The sequence below is a fragment of the Hibiscus syriacus genome, unplaced genomic scaffold (assembly GCF_006381635.1).
Source record: "Hibiscus syriacus cultivar Baekdansim isolate YM2019G1 unplaced genomic scaffold, ASM638163v2 tig00112254_pilon, whole genome shotgun sequence".
Taxonomy (NCBI): Eukaryota; Viridiplantae; Streptophyta; class Magnoliopsida; order Malvales; family Malvaceae; genus Hibiscus; species Hibiscus syriacus.
Window position 1 is genome coordinate 655,733 of NW_024063284.1, and position 16,096 is coordinate 671,828.

General features: G+C 38.8%; 1 pseudogene; it reads right to left on the reverse strand.

Moving 5' to 3' along the window:
- Positions 1-238: 238 nt before the first annotated feature.
- On the reverse strand, positions 239-15,792 carry LOC120176804 (annotated as a pseudogene).
- Between the last annotated feature and the right edge of the window lie 304 nt (positions 15,793-16,096).

A 16,096-nucleotide genomic window follows, 5' to 3' on the forward strand; every position in this document is an offset into this window, starting at 1 on the left:
GACGCTCTTGAAGAAGGGGAAAAGGATGCCGAAATGAAATATATATATATATATAAATAATATTAATAAAATACTAATTGAAATTTCCAATATTAAAAATTAAAAGTACCCATCAATTAGGGAGGTCAATATAAGATCATTTCCCAATATTAAAATTTCCAAATATTTTAGCAAAATTAGAACTACCCAATTTTCGTTTGTTTTTAACAAAGGCAAGGCAAAACCTGGAAGATAAAGATGAAGGAAAATGGCAAATTTAAAACTGCCAGAGCCATTCCGATAGTTCAATATGCGTCTGTACAGAGTATATAAACATGTAATCACTTCACAAGTCGGTTCAAGCCCGTCCCCTTTAATACCCCCCCTCCCCAAAGTCCCAATCTTAACCAAAACCGAACCCTTCATTGGCTTCATGAATTGCGAGCAACAATCTCTCTCCCAGATGTTCCTTCGATCGATACTCAGGTAAATCCAATTGATTGAAACTGCATTAATCACAAAGAAATGCTTCTTATTAACAAACAAAGGTCTACAAGTATCAGTGCAAATTGCAAATAATGGACACAAAACCTGAAAGAGGAAATCATTAACTAGCATGATTATTAACTGAAACGTTTCATGTTAACCAAGAAAAAGCAGAAAACTCAAAAGATGGAGAACATGGAGTAGCACGGTCAACAGAATATATTGTCCAGGCGAAGTGCATATTCGGACAAATAGCATACAGATGACAGGACTGATTACCAGGTGTGAGCAGACGGTAAGTGGTCAGGGCTACCATATGCTTTGTGAATCTGAAACTTCTGGGAACCGGAAATACCTTGAAGTGCACTAAAACCTTCTAAAGGCACCTGTGAAATTACAAATATCGAGAATTAACATTAGAGACCGGTTATCACACAAAAATTATCTTCTAAACTAATATTAGACCCCTGGCTTATGTCTACATACTCTAAAGAAATAAACAGGTCAGGATTTCAATGCCTGAATCCTAGTTCAAGCATTAAATAGTCAACCTTTAGATTGAAATACAGTAAATAACTTCAAATGTCACATTACAAATAATACACAATTTCAGGTGTCAAGTTACCTTTGAGGTTCCAGTCACAAACTGTAGAAGTCTAGCTTTATCCTCCTTACTGAACCCTTGAACCACCTCCCAGAACCACTGTATAACAGGTGATGCAGCACTATAACTGGAGTACTCAGTATTTGCCCTCATATCATCCACTAGGAAAGATAAATCGCAAATCAGTTCACATTCAGAAGATAGTGGCAAAATAAAGTATTTAAACATTAAATATAATGGCTTACAATCTATTTCTGGAAGACCACTAATCAGTAACTCCAGTTCCTTGTCATTAAAAATAGATATTAATTCCCTTGAAATTAATTCATTGAATCCTTCCAAAAATGCATTTATTTGAGGACGAATAGCAGTGGTCAAACGATGCTCAGCAACTAAATCAACATATTGGTGTTTATTCTCCTCAGTAACTTTAATGTTCCGACCACCAGGAATCAGTTCATAGTCAGTCACCTACATCGTATTTTGTAAAGATGGTTTTATAACAGAGAAAATAGTTTTGCCACAAAGAACTTCATGATAGGATCAATGAAAAATAGTACCTGTGTCCTTTCATATAATATTAGCTTCTCCTCATCAGCATCAATGCTAAATGTAAGATCCAGGACATCACTAATATCATTCTGAAAACAAAATTGAAAGAAGCTGAGGGAAGAGAAGCTGCTAAACAATACTCTCAAATAAACCATGAAAGCTAAATGCCAGGAAACCAAATAACTCAATTGCTCCATCTGCACTTAAGAAAAAAGGGGGAAATGCGAAAATCTGACATATGACATACCTCAAGCATCCACTTCAGGTTTTTGAAGTAATCAGGATCAATTGCTTCAATGTCATGATACGTAACTTTGGTCCCCAAGATATGCTTGTAGAAAGAACGGGTAAAGTGGACATCCAAGAGCTGCTCATCAAACAGTGCTTTGCCAACCTGGAAAATTTCAGTAACAAATGAATAAAAAGTTAAAAGGAAAAAAGTGTGTCAATCCAATAGGAAACTAGAGAAGATACTAACAACTCGCCCAACAAATTTGAAGTACGAGAGATGTTCAGTTTGGTAGACTGAATTGGGGTTAGGCTGGAATGTTGACTCATTGCCCACTGTCGTGAAAAGCAATGCTCCTTTGTCAAATATGACCCTGGACAACAGCTGGTACCATTCCCTTGAAAGCCCACCAGCATCAATACCTTCCTCTCCTTGGAAGTGAACGGTCAACCTCCCCTTCAAATCTTGAGTTGACCGCATTCGCAGTTGGTTATATGAATCCTCAAGTATGTAAGCTCTTCTGACTGATATCCTTAGAGGACTGTGATGATGATCATGTTGTTGATGCTTTATTTTGGACCTGAAGTGAGCACGTTTATTATCAAAATCAACAAAGCATGGAACCTTCAGCATGAGTGAAAATGACTTCTCAAGGAGCCCAGGATTCTGGCGGATGAAAGCATTTAACAACTTCCTATGCCTCTCTGAGAACTTCACAAAGGCAACATGCTTCTCATCAAATTTTGAGGCAGAAGCGGCAGTTTTCTGCTGGCCAGAAGATGGGGTGTTGACATCCTCAACATCAGAAAGTACAGCCGTGCCAAAATCATTGTCAGAACCTGGTTGTGCAGGATGCAATTTCTCACACATCACAAAGAAAGATTCTATATATGGTAAGATGTTCTGAATGCCTGCAGGTAGGGGTGGTGTTAAACCAGATTGTCTTGATGTGGAAGTCCCGGATGGAGCTAATAAATCTGGTACAGAATCTGAATAGCTCTCAATTTTACTTATGCAAGTGCTCAACTCTATCCACAAAGGTTCTAAAGCTGTATTAATGTTCCACACCTGAGAAAGAGCAGAAGAACGCTCTGTTTCAGGAAGCAGCTGCAGATCCTTCTCTTTCTCAGTTATTGAGGTAACAAGAGAACTTAGTGCCTGTAAAACCCTTAAAATTGTAGCTCCATCAAGAGATGTTGTGCTGAGTAGAGCTTTCACTGCTTCACCGAACATCTTTAACTCATCCATGGCAGATTTAATCAAATTTTGAACAGCATCTGCTAGCTCAGAAATAAAAAGATGACAATGGCTTGGAGCAATAGCAACCAGCTTTTTCATTACCTCCGCCACCAGATTATATGCATTATCTGACAAACTGGGTAGGAAACATAACATGAGCCCAAGCAAATGGAAAGTGCAGAATCATATTATAAATTTAACAAAGAAAAAGAAATATTTGGAAGGTGCTAAATGCCACATCCAGACAATCTCTATGTTGTATTTTTTTTACTTGTGAGTGTGTGTGTGTTTGGGGTAGTGGGTGGGCAGGTGGAGTTTATTGCGGGTGTTGAGCGTCAGTTACAATCCACAAGTTACAGAACTGTTCTACAGTTGACACATAAGAGATAAATGGTGGAAACACAAACTTCTATCAAAATACATGGCATAAATTAGACATATATAGCTTACCCTTCCAGTGCAAGCAATGAACATAAAAGACGGAGCTCTGCTTGTGGGAGATTGGTCAGTACACTCTGTGCATCACATTCATTACTTGCACCAGATGTTGATGAGGGTGTGGATGAATCAACAATCTTTAAAGGTGATTCAGCAACCCTAGGAGCATCAGGATTCTCAGCATTGATGTCAGCATCAGACATTGAAATTTGTAAAGCAGGTTTTTGTTCAGTGGATGATGCCTTCAATTTCTCAGATGAAAGAGGCTTCCTTTCCGCATGGTCAACGATGACATCCAACAGGTTAAGTAACTGGAGCAAAATCATAAATGAGCAAATAATGAACACAAAGATGTAAAACTGTTTAATTTATTAAGGTTATTACTTATCACCTGCTCAAGATGCGCTATACTTCTCAAGTACAGGGGTTGATGGAGAAGGCTCAAAAGCAATGCAATGGAAAAGTTTCTTTCCTCCTGCTCCTCGGTCATCAAAGCTTTTCCACGTGACTGATCATTATTTCTTAGCTCTTTTACAGTAGGAAGTGGCAATCTAAGCTGAAGTAAGATTTTAGAAACATATGGATGATTTTGAGTCAAGTAAGTGAGAGTTTCAAGAACTCGCCTAGACACCAAAGGAGGAACTCCTACAAAGGTAAAAAAAAATGATAAAATAAACCGCTCAGAACCCAAATACTACAGGTTAAATCGTGAACAAAAGCAAAAAAAACTTCTCCAGAGTCCAGATGGTAAACTCATTAAGAATAAGAAGTAAAAGATCCACCCAGAAAAAGATAAATTATTCTAAAAAATAGATAAGAAAAATGAAAATGTTACGATGGCATCCACATTGAATCACTAAGGATCATGAACTTGAATCATGTCTATATAATATCTCACCATCAAAATGTTGAGGACGAGAATACATCACATTATTCTGGCAACCATAAAGCCTGTACGGTGGTTCAACTGCATTTGAATAATTGACAGCCTTTCTTGTATCAAGCGTCAACATGTCCATCAATAATTTAACTAGCTCTGTTCTGGTTTCATAATGGGCACATAAATTCAAGAGAAGTTTCTGCAATGAACCTTTATACAGTGGCTGCAAGATCAAAGATGCTAGTGTATAAATCATAATCAGAGATAAACATCAAAATAAATTTCTTATAAAAAAAAAGTGATAAACATCAAAAGGAAAAATTATCTGAAAGAGCACCTGCACCATGCGAAGTAACCGAACCATTGCATGAAGAGCTTCTGGGCCAATTAAAGGGGTGCCTTCAGCTTCAATTAGCTTAGCAGAAACAGATCTGCGTGACACAATACTTCCCCCCATCCTGTTCAAGCTGGATCCAATACCTTCATCTCTTCTAGAAGATTCACCTCTGCGACTCCTAGGGTACATCCCAAACAAGTTACGATTATGATAGCGATGTGCAAATCTCTCGCGCAACATGTTTGCCTCCGCCACAAGGGCAGGTGTGAAATTAGCAAGAATAGCATCCGAAGATGTTAATAGAACCTGAGGATGAAAAATAACAAAAGGAAAAATGTTTACACCTTCAACTTACACTGAAAATTTGACCACAATATAACAAGCTTTATACCTCTTCCCGTAAATCAGAAGGAAATGTTGCAATTATTGAGACCGTGTCCATTTCAACTGGTTGACCTTCAAGTTCTTGAGATTGATGAAGCCTTTGTGCTTGCTGTTGTGCAAGGACTTCAGCTTGGATGTCTGGGGGAAGGGCAGCAAGAAATTCTGGATCAATATCCCCAGAATTCTGTTGTTCAGCATTTGAAGGCTGTGCCACTGGACCCTGCTGAGCTGAAAGAACTTCAGTACGCAACTCCTCCGGGAGAGCATCTAAAAATGCAGGATCAATTGATCCAGAACCGCCATCACTATTCATCTGCTGCTCAGCAGCTGTTCTATCCTGATCTGCTTCTCGGCTAGAATTCTCTGAAACCTCAGTAACACTATGAAGAGGGACATCCCTCCCACTAACAGCAGTGGAATTCCCAAAAGCCACATTTGTCCTTCTTGAACGAGCAGCTTGTGAATCAACAATTCTGTCAGAAGAACCTTGCCTTTCTCCACCATCATCATGGCCATCTGCACTTCCAATCTCAACATCAAGGCTACGAAGGCTTTCCCCTAAAGTAGCCCCACTACCACTACTTTCTTGGCTCACTGCTTCAATAACACGAACAGCTTCATCATTCTGCTCAAATTGCATTTCAACAGATTGTGGATGTACGCTTGAAGCATCTGTTCCTTGCAGAGAAGCAGTAAAAGCAGGTCTCCCATCAGCATTGAGAGAGCTATCAACCGCTGCAGAACATGGAGGCACATTAACATTTTCATTATTTTCATTGTTTACTACAGGAATGTCAGGTCTTCCACCAGGCCCTGATCCCTGTAACTGACTACCTTCACCATGGGTCTGAGGTTCCATTGTTGATGTGTTGTGATCAGAAGATTTCTCAGGGACAGGTCGCCTGAGTTGGGAAACAAGCAGCTCTTCAAGGCCCTGTGGTACAGTGGCTGAACTGGACCCACTGCTTTGTTGGCTCTCATCAACCCATAAGTTCAAACGATGTCTGTGACGCCCATTCCTTAAAGACCGGAAAATAGTATCCAACCGTGATGAGGTGTTGTCGGAGTTTCTGCTTGAAAGAATAATATCACGGGCATTTTCTGGAGGAGACCCAAAAGGAGAAGGGGGAGGGTAGTCAAAATGGAGATCCATGTAGAACTACAAAATTAATGACCATTAACTGTAAATTACCAAAAATACATAATAAAATACAGAAAGTAAAAACCTGACTGCCTTGTAGAGGCTGAGTGCAGTGATGAAGGTCCCACTAAAAGAGGATGTGTTGAAGAGCCTGAATTCTCACCACTGCGCCCCAAAGGACTGTAAATAGATGTTGTACGTTCATGTCGTCTAGAACCAAAAACTTCAACTGGCATTACATGAAGTGTTTCATTGGCAAAGCTGTGGTCTCTGCCAAAAACATCAATATGGTCAAACATATCCACTCCATTCATCCCGTCCTCTAACCTTAGAATAACTCCACCCTCATCATCATCGTCATCCTCATCTTCCTCCAATACTTCATCATCAAATTCATCATCATCAATCTCATGATCATCTTGATCTGTGTCAGGATGAGAGAGGTGATGTACATCATCTTCCTCCAAATCATTTTGGTCCTCATCTTCATCGTCGTCGTCTTCATCCACTCCATCCCCCTCATCTCCTGAAATCTCCTCATCCTCGTCATCATCAAGGTTTTCCTGCTCATGGGGCTGGATTTCAAAATGAATGCCCAGATTGTCTACACTGTTTCCAAGACCCCTTCCATCCTCGGAAGTTTCTTGCATATAATCATCTTCAGTAGCAGGAGCAAAACTTCCATCAAGATCTTGCTCATGTTCCATATCATCTGTAACAGCTTCAGACCCACCATAATTTTGGACAGTATTGAATGATTCAACATGCCCGGCTACAACAGCATTGCGATTGGACTGAGATGCCAATCCGTGGACTGTAATGCATCAGCAATATCATCTGCTCTCCCAGAGTGATTGTTATCAGCAGGTTTGACAAGACTCTCACCTTTGATAGCAGAAGAATCAACAGAGTGAACATACTCCTTGGTTATTAGTTCCAAAGCTTTGATGAGTCCTGTTACAACTTTAGGTGACTCAGCATGATCCAAATCGAACACTTCAAGCATCCGTGTAAATGATGCAACCAAACCAACATCTATAAAAGTGGCAGAAGCTTCTGCTGAGATGCATGAGCCAGTTGGTGTACGAGCAACTAGTATATCATTTAGCAGATCAACAAAAGTTTGAATATCAATACTTGGAGGTTTGAAACCTTCACAGGAATCAACAAAGTCATTGAAAATACAATTAATCTCAGTAAATACTCTCTTCCTGGCCTCTGCAGAACGCACACAAGAGGCAACCAGAAATTGACTGGTCCTGACTGCTAGTTTATGCCTCCAGTCACCATCAGTTTTCCTTTCCTTCTTTGAACTCCGGGAACAAGGAATAAAATTGTGAAGGAAGTGGTGAAATATTCCACAAGTGATAAACAAGCTGAGCTCCTTTGATGAGGGACCCTACAGCTACTAATTTCACTATCTTTTCGGAGCAGCACATGAACAGATGAAGCATACATTAACAGAATCTCGGACAAAAGTTTCATAATGAAGACTATCTTTGCAAGTGATGCAGAAGCATCTTGACCAGAGGCTTCATTCTCCTCGGACACAGTTGCAATGGCCTTTCCTTTACCCTTCCCGGAAGCAACATCAATTTCCATATCAGTTGATGATGGTGTATCAACAGGCACCTCTATTCTACCATCATCTGTCAAGGGAGGTACAAATGCACTAACTGAATCCAAAAGAAGCTCAATCACATTTACAAAGCTTTGAGGAGATTTTCTATGCATCTTAACAGACTTAGAATTCGAATCATTAAACTTTCCATGCCCAATCCCCGGACCTGCTGAATTCACATTGCACAAATTATCCTTTCCATCCATTTGTTGTGTTTTATCTTCGTCCGATTCTTTCTCTTTTTCTTTCTCCTTGAATTTATCTTTGTCACGGTCTTTAATCATAACAATATAGGGTATCTCACCAACCATCTCAACTTGACAGACAGACTTAACAGACTGCATAAATACAGTTGGATCACGTGAAATGACAGAACTTAGATTGACAAGGAAATTACGCGGACTGACCCTACCATTAGAATGCCTGTTAGCCATAGCCAAAAGACTGTGCTTTATTTCAGCTTCCATTGCCTGCTGCAAGGTTTGAGGATCTTCAAGGACATGATGGATAATGGTAGCAGCTACATTATCAAACCCAGGAAACAGACTAATTGTTGGCAATGAAAGAAGTGAACTTACACCCCCACCATCAAGAAAATAAACAGCTATAGAATGGGTTCTAGTAAGAGTAGCACATAGCTGTAGGACAGCATGCATTGTTTCTGATGGAAACTGGCTCCTTATACAACTACAAGCAATCTCTATCAGTCTTTTCTCCTCATGAAGATCGATATGTCTTGCAATCCTAATGAAGAATGCAACTTACTATTCTTATCCTCATCAATACTAACAGATGTCTGCTGACTACTAACATTGTCCCTTTTCAACTGGTCAACAATTTCAGTATTTAATTTTTGATCCACCTGAAGTAGCCTGTCAAGAGCAAGGAAAGCAGTTGTTACCCACTTCGGAGCTTGACGCTTCTCCTTGTCTACTGAACCAGAGTCCCACTCAGATAGTAAATCAGTTGAAAGTTTTATCAGTCCAGCCTTCGAGGCAATTTCCCGAGCCCCCACATCCACGAAAAGAATTAATGCAAGAACAAGGAAAAGGGCAGAGAGCAGAGAATTGTTTCTGTTTTCAGAGGCAGAACTAGAATCTCTCACTTGGTCAAGAATGAAAGAAATGACACTGGACCTATACTGACCATCATTTTTGGAGCATATTAATACAAAGAGATCTCTAACTGGGAAAGCTAGAGGTTCCTTCATCTGAAGCAGCTTTGTACATGTTGCCAACAATTCCTCAACAGGAGGAAGTTGGACCATCTCTTCTTCAAGTTCCTGGCTGCTGTCATTTGTAACATCTACATTTGTGTCAGTTTCAGAGTTCCGAGGGACATGGCAAGTGCACGAGCAAGTTCATCATCCTCCTGGGTTTCCTCTGGATGGGAGAATAACCGCTCCATTGCCAATTCCACACTATTAGATCCAACTTGCCTCAGAGCTTCTTCTGCCCTAGACCTGGAAAATCCCATCTCTACAATTGTTGCTATGGTGGTTTCATTAGGAGGGGCCCCCATAATACGAGCACTACTGCTGCTGGGAACATCTTTCACTTCAACACCAGAGTAAATGTGCCTAATAATAGAAATAACTGTAGTGATGAAATCATAACTGCAATCAGTAAATTGTGGATGCGTCCACACAGGAAGCACAGCCTTGAGCACCATAGATTGAAGCACCTTTACAAAAGTTTCAGCATCCCTTGGGAAAGGAACATCTCCACTTCCAAGTGGTTGCACAAGCAGGTGTTTAGTGAATGGGGACAAAATAAAAGAAGATGCCACCAGGTGAGCCATAAGTTTGCCACAGCTAGCTAATGCACCATAAATCCATGCATGATCTCCATCTTCCTTTTCATCCTGCTTTACATTACCATCATCCATATCCATTGGAGATGCTGGTGCCCTATTAACTTCAAATAGAAATTGGCTGGTGGCTTCGAAAGTTGTCAAAACTGATTGAACAACTCCACATCCATATAAGCAGTTTAATATAATAGCATTACAAGAATCTGGCCTGTCCTGGAGAACACCATCAATGAAATCAATAACCTTACCAAAGTAGCGACACTTTGTTGACACGGATGCTTCTGAACCTGAAGAATTTACATGACCTCCAAAGTTCATGTGACCCAATGCAATAGAGGAAAAACTAGAGGCAACAGATTTTGATGCAGGGGGTGCATTAACAGAATCATCCCGACGATGAGAAGGAAGTAACATCACTTTTCCCAACTCTTGAAATAAATGGGTAATATGGAAGGAAAGGAACCTCATCATATCACAGCAAGAGGTGTGATAAGATCTCAGATTGTCATATTCCTTTTTGTTGGCAGTTCCAGAAGCATTTGACGTGGTTGAATTATTGGCTCCAAGCCGCATGTTTGAACCATCGATACCCAATCTCTGATGAATGCCACCAGATCGGCCAAGGTCACGATAAAGGTTTATGAGGTCAAAGAAATGGGATTCAGCACTCCATCCTGGTGTCCTCCTTAACAAGGGATCAAGGAACCGTCTAAAGATGTTCAACCTTTGCTCAAAAGCATCACTTGCACTAGTTTCCTGTTGCTGTGAAGCAGGCTCAGCAGAACTAGCACTAGCACCGTCATTGTCCAGTTGAAGCTTGGCATCTTCAAGGAGAGCAATCTGCCATAAAATTTCGCGATGAACACATCCAATGTCTTCCAGAACATCTTTGCTGCCATTTCCAAGTTCAGCAAGCAAAGCACTAACCCAACGGTTATCTTTGGAAGCAGCAAGAAATAGAAGGAACTCAACCAGGAAAAGGGGAGAAAATATTCCATCATCGGGTATCAACTTGGGATCCAGTAAAAAGGACCCTGAAGCTGAACCAAATCCAGTTAAAGCTTTCTTCAAATGTTCCCCAAGAGAAGAACAAAAGGCACGAGCCAGGGGAGCAGAGTGATGCTGAGTAAACCCCTTAAAAACCATGGTGCTATGTAAAGCAATAGACATGCCCTCAGATGATTTTACAATACTGGGCCTTAAAAGAAGCTTCAGTAGAGCGTCAATTCCTGATTTCTCCACAAGCAGGCGACATGTTTCAGAATTCTCCATAGTTCTATGAAGCAAAACCATAAGATGCAAAATGCACAATTGAAGAAATTGCTCATCACTGATTCCTTCAGCTACAGAATCCACTGCACCAACAAGGCAACGGTTTTCTTCATTTCCTTTGTCTTCGGAATCAGTTTCCATTGCAGTGCTCTCATTAACTTTTTCCAGAGATGATGACCCAGAGAAACTACTACTGTCCCTGAAGGAATCAATTTTATTTACAATATCAATGATTATATCAACACCACTGCTTCTCAATGAAGATACATGGCGCAAAAGCTCTTCAACTGCATTAGCCAAAGGAACAATTGCTTCATTCATCGCCAGCACATACTTCTTGCTAGTAAAGATATCAACAAGGAACCACAATGCTGAAGTTTCTTTCACAGCCTCCAAGCCTTTGGCATTAAGACAAATGGCACCAAGGCCATTTGGGACACATATTATAGCCTTTGAAGATGGAAGTATCCCAGATAAAACTGAAGACAAAAAGGCATCTGGAATACCGAAATCAAGCAGTGCAGGAAGACATGTGGGATCTTTATGGATAATTTCACTCATAACGGTCACAGCTGAGTAATAAATATCCCCTCCAAATTTATCTGCACTCCCAAATATGAGCGACAATGTACCAGGCAGTGAACTTTCATTAAGATTCTGCGGTCTAGTGGAGTTTGCAGGGGCATATGTTGCAGAACCAAGAGCCTTCAAAAGTACCTTGATAAGCCTCTTTTGTGAATACAACTGATCATCACTGTATCCAGAGCATTCACCATAGACTGTCGAATTATCATTTCCACCAGAGATACCAATAGCTCTGTGCACTTCTATCTGTAGCCTCTGAGCTAAAAGCTCCGCTCCACCCAGTTCTCTAAGCAATGTAACAGCTGAACTACTGTAATCCATTAGCTTCTGTAGAGCTTTTACAGCCAAATATACAAGATGCATATGATTGGGGTCAGAATCCTCTAAGAGAGGTAAAAAGGTTGGAACCATTCCTGACCCTCTAATATTACTTCCTGATGCTGAGGATGACGTGATATGAAGCAGATAGAACTGAAGAAGGGCCTCAACAAAAGAGAGAGATGACGGATCACTGGAACCTTTGAGTGACAAAACTGCCTTATGGAGCACATTCAGGAGGATCATCCGATTCCCTGCAGTAAAACTAATGCTTGATCCACTCAAAATCCGTGCTCGGTCATGAGATGCTGAGTATGCAGCTAACTGAGCACCCAATGCAAGCATCGCAAGAGTTCTAATATTTCCTGGAATAGTTTCTTCCGACCGCACTATCTTGATTAATTCATTAGTATACTCCGGTTCATTTGCAAAAAAAGATGACAGCTCATCATTAGCATCATTAGACTTAACAAGCACAATAAACGCAAGAAGGCAAATCCTGCTGTACAGCCTGCATATCCTGGGCGACCGAAAGGCATGCGCATATCTAATTCTTGTTAGTAATGAAAACCGGAGCTCAGGTGGTACATTATGCTGCTCAATACATTGTTTCATTATCACCAGGTCATCCTCCTTCTGCAAATGCAGATCTGGAATGTGTATGACTCTTGTAGAATTTGAATTGCCAATGCTTTCTTCGGTGCTTTGAGTATTGAGCCCATGCAATTCAAAATAAAGGCTAGACCTAATCCGATGTTGAGACTTATCACAATCATTTTCCATGTCGGACGGAAACAAGGTAATCCCTTCCACTTGTGATCTCTCATTTGCCAAAACACACGAGTACAAGCCCAACCCCTCCTCCTTGCTCCCCCATCCCTGAGCAAGAGATAGAAGATAGCTGTTTACTGAGCCACATCCAATCAGCTTGCCACTACCATTGACCTTAGATGTATTAATTTTAACAAGAGCAGAAAGTGTCTCCAGTGTAGCTATAAGAACTTCAGGATCAGTTGATGAAAGTAGTAGCTTGAAATGCTGAAAGGAGAATGGCAGTTGTATTAGATGAAACAACATTGGAAGACATAGATAGAACAACAACATTGGAAGACATAGATAGAGCATCCAATAAATTTACAAGTTTGAAAGTCACTGTAGTTAAAAGAACAATTTCTCACTCCATCTCAACATACCTCCAAGCCATGAAATGAACTCTTGTTGTGGCAATTCTCCAAGATTATTTGCATTACTCGTAGTATTTGAAGAACTGCATGCTTTGGAAATGGACTATCATCTTCTAGAATTTTATCTGATAGTAGAAGATCATTCCTACAAGACAAGTAAGTCTTGAAATATGTATCAAAATGAAGAAACAGTGGCCTCCAATGATGAAAATTTCCCTGAGTTGAAAGAAACAAGCGAATGAGAAACTTAGAATAGAAAAAATAAAATAACTGATAAACAAGAGAAATAAATATAAAAAAATCACCTTATTGTACTCCCATTGAAAGTCTGAAAGAGGTATTGCTATATCCTGTAATGGACTCTGGATCACTTTATCAATAAATGCTTTAATTTGAGGAGGCTGCAAGTGACAGAACATATAAAAGTTAGTTTCCAGAAGAAAAAAATTAAGAAAAAAGGAGCACAGAAAGAAGCTTTCTAAGCCATTCCAACAAGCTCTTCAAAACCAGTATAAATTCCATTTAAGCAAGGTTGGCAGCAACCATTATATAAATCGCCATACACATATTTTCCCCAAATGATGTGCATAAGTTTTTTTGATAAATAGTGAGACATCGTTAAAAACCCCCTTCAAAACCACTGCTGTACAAAAATACATCAGCGGACATTGGAAGGAGGAAAAGAGTGGATGTGCATAAGTTATGTTGGCTCATTACTCCCTAAGGACAGTGGGAGTCAAACCAAAATACGAGTAATAAAGGAAACAATAAAATAAATAACTTATTCCAAAGCATAAAAATAAAAGAGATATTGAAGACTTATAATGTGAAGGAAACTGATGGAAATATTAAAAGCAATTAGGTTAGAAACTCAAAAATACCTTTCATTTAATGTTAATGTATAAAAAGCTTTCCAAGTATTTAGCTAAAATTGTTCTTATCAGACTATTAACATAGGAATATTTGTTGCTGAATTGCCTTCTTATGAAACATACTCAATTTCACATAGAAAATGATAAAGAAATTATATAAATCTTCAAATGCTAACGTAGCAACAGAAATATATGCTATCAAGGAGATAAGCAGCACATTTTCAAATGACTAAAATGTATAATAAGCAAACACCTAACGGAAAATAGATTAACACTATTACAGCTATTAATATCCAAAAAGAGAGAATGCATATATAAATACAAACATGTGTATGTTTATGTATCAAATCCATTTTGATAGCATATAACATGGAGTATATAATATTAAAAATCATTACCAGAACAAAAAGATTATAGAACAACAAATGACAAGCACCAACTCTAAACCACACAATAATAAAATATTATAGGATAAATGGTTGCCAAAGAACTAGCATGGGTCAATTTAAACCGTCTAAAAAATGGTTTAGAAAGCATTGAATGGGAGAATACAAACTGTCCTCTCTAACCTTAAACAAATAAATCCATATATTGACAAAAATACAAAGAACAAGAAAGGAAGCTTAGAATTATGAAAAGGCTTTCATACCAAGTGCAAAATAACACAAAATGCACGACTTACTAACATCACTTTTTTCCCAAAAAGAAAAAATATATAGTGTGAGAACAGAGAACATAAGAAGACTGTCCGTGACAAACTACATGCTAAAATTTCCTACTTCAGCATTATTTAAAAAAATAAGTCTATTTAAATTAATTTTAAAGCCTCATATCCTACTCGATATGAATAATCTTCCTGTCAGCCAATATTGTACAGATACCAATCTATTTGCCCTGATTGTTAAAATTTGTGCCGCAAGTCCAAAACTAATACTACAAGCGTGTACCTGCATCATGCTCGTGTACTTTGCCATGTTGTAATCATGTTTAGGGTATCTTATGTTTTAATAAATTTTGACAAGCCAATAATTCATGTGACAATTGACAAAGATTTTGAAGCACTGATGTAGTACTATTTTTTCATGTAACCATGTTGGTGTCTAAGATTCTCAGGTCTGACATTAGCAGATAAGCAATCAGTAGAACCACTGAAGCAGCCAAACAGTCCAATACAACAACCAAAACTTAACAGAGGAAGCATAAAGAAACAAGCACATTATTAAAATACTAATTAATATGACAATGGAGTAACAATTAAGAACCCTAATGGGTTCGACCAAACAGTACTAGACTAAGATAAACCCTTACCCGAAAGCATTTTTCTGGAAAAATTAATCAAGTAAAAAATTGTAAAGATAACAACAATGAAAACAATAACTCACGGGCTCAGAGTCGAGTTTGATAGGACTGATGGTGGTTTCACCAGACAAAAGCTGGCGAAGCCTCGAAGGCAAAGTCGATCTTATATTTGGCATCTCACTTCTACTTCTCTACTTTCAATAACTACAAAAACAAAAACAATAAATAAATAAAGCATAAAACCATACCCTAAACTACGAAAATATTGATGAAGAATCGAAAATAATCAAAGCAGATCAGATATTAGATTACAATAAAATATAATAAAAAAAGGAAATTCTAATAGTTCAAAAGAACGAGAGAGGGGACCTGAGGAAGGAGATGGAGAAGAGCGATAGATGCTTACACATCCAAATTATAGAACATGAAATTCAAGAAAGTTCGAGAGAGATTTTCGAAGATAACGATGAAACAGGAAGAGAAAACCCCCAAAAGCGAAAAAAATAGCGGAGAAATAGAAGAGGGGCGGAAGCTATGATTGTTTTGATTTTGTGGGCGACTTTACATGGTGTGTTTGTTTAAGAGGAACCTCAAGGCCCAGGGATCAGAGAAAATGGAAAATTTTAGGGTCTCTGAGGAGTAAACTGAAAGGAAATAAATAGTAAAAGGATTGAAATATAAATATGTAAAAGTTTTAGTGACAGAGAACAGCGAGCAACTGACACACAACAGTGCTTTGACACTATAATTTACAGGGATCATTTTTGTAATTAGGTTTTTGTTTTTACTTTTGGTTAATACATATATGGTAATGAAATTATATTAAAATAATTTTTATTATTAAATTTATCAAGTTATTAGCAA